Here is a 1,248-nt window from a genome sequence, read left to right as displayed (position 1 = left end):
GATCTCTCCGCCGTCCCGTGTCGGACCGCTGTCGGCCATACCTCGTTGCAAAGCGGCGGCGACCCCGCAGGCGGCGGTGTCAGCCCGCTCCCGCATGGACGAGGCACGGCGTCGCTAGGCCGCTTGGCCCGCCGGGCAACCGGCATCCGCTGCAGTCTTTGGGCAGTAACATGACGACGCAACGTGGCAACTGGCGCGGGTAAAGAGCGTCCGCTGCGGCCGGACGGGTCGCACCGGAGGCCAGCGACGGCGTGCGGCCGGCTCTTTGGCCGGCGGAGGTGCAGCCGTTGGCTGGAGACCGCTTTCCGACGGCTATCTCCGCTGGTGGGCCAGCTGTGCTCGTCGGGTGCGCGGCGCGGGGAAGAGGAAGGCAAGCGGCATCGAACGCTACCACATTCCTGCGGGCCGACCCGAAGCCGAGCGCGCTGGAAGTCCGCGAAATGCAACCGGAGAAGAAAGTCTGAATGTGGCAACTGATGAACTGAAAATTGTCGGCGGCAAATGGTTAACCAAATGGGTTGAAGGTGGCAAACCATTAACCGAAAACTCTGGCAAATGGTTAACCGGCGTGTTAAGATGGTATCTTTAATAAAAGACGGAAATGACGAAGCCAACATAGCCAAACGAAGGCGGGGACGTTAGTGTGGCAGAAGGGCATGTCTTTAAGCCGTCGGGCGAATGTCCCTGCCAGTTGGAATCTTTTCGGGAAAAAGGGTGAAAAAATCGGAAAGGCCTAGCCGTCCGCCGTGGGGTGCGTTCGCTCGGGCTCGGCCAGCCGCGTCGATGGGTGCCGGAACGGTGCGGCTGCGCTCCGGGAGTGCGGAGATACGGCCTGTCAAGTTTCGTCCCGGAAGTCTGGATGGAGCTAAATCCGAAGCCGTTTGCGGGAAATTAGTTCCAGGGCTCGGCGACCGAAGTCAAATCCGTCCCGCCAACTTGACACTTGTCATTTCTGTCCTTGGGGGTTGGCGGGGTACCTGCACAGAGGTAGGAGGTGGCTGATCGAGAATTGGTGAGTTTTCCAAAGTCACGTCTCGAGCCTCCAGGTCTGCAGAGACCGACCAGGGCTGCCGCCCAACCGACTATTCACCCTTTTTGGGCGGGAATTTTTTCCATTTTTGTCCATTTTTCGGGTTTTTGGTCGGGCTTCAAAAACGGCAGCCCGAGGCCTGGCAGAGGCCGGGGCATGTCCCCGGTCGCGCCAGGCGGCTCGCGCGACCCGATTAGGCCCCGAAAGGAGTCGGGAAA

This window comes from Pristiophorus japonicus, unplaced genomic scaffold, assembly GCF_044704955.1.
Source record: "Pristiophorus japonicus isolate sPriJap1 unplaced genomic scaffold, sPriJap1.hap1 HAP1_SCAFFOLD_1679, whole genome shotgun sequence".
NCBI classification, from domain to species: Eukaryota; Metazoa; Chordata; class Chondrichthyes; family Pristiophoridae; genus Pristiophorus; species Pristiophorus japonicus.
Note: the sequence above shows the minus strand (reverse complement) of the source record.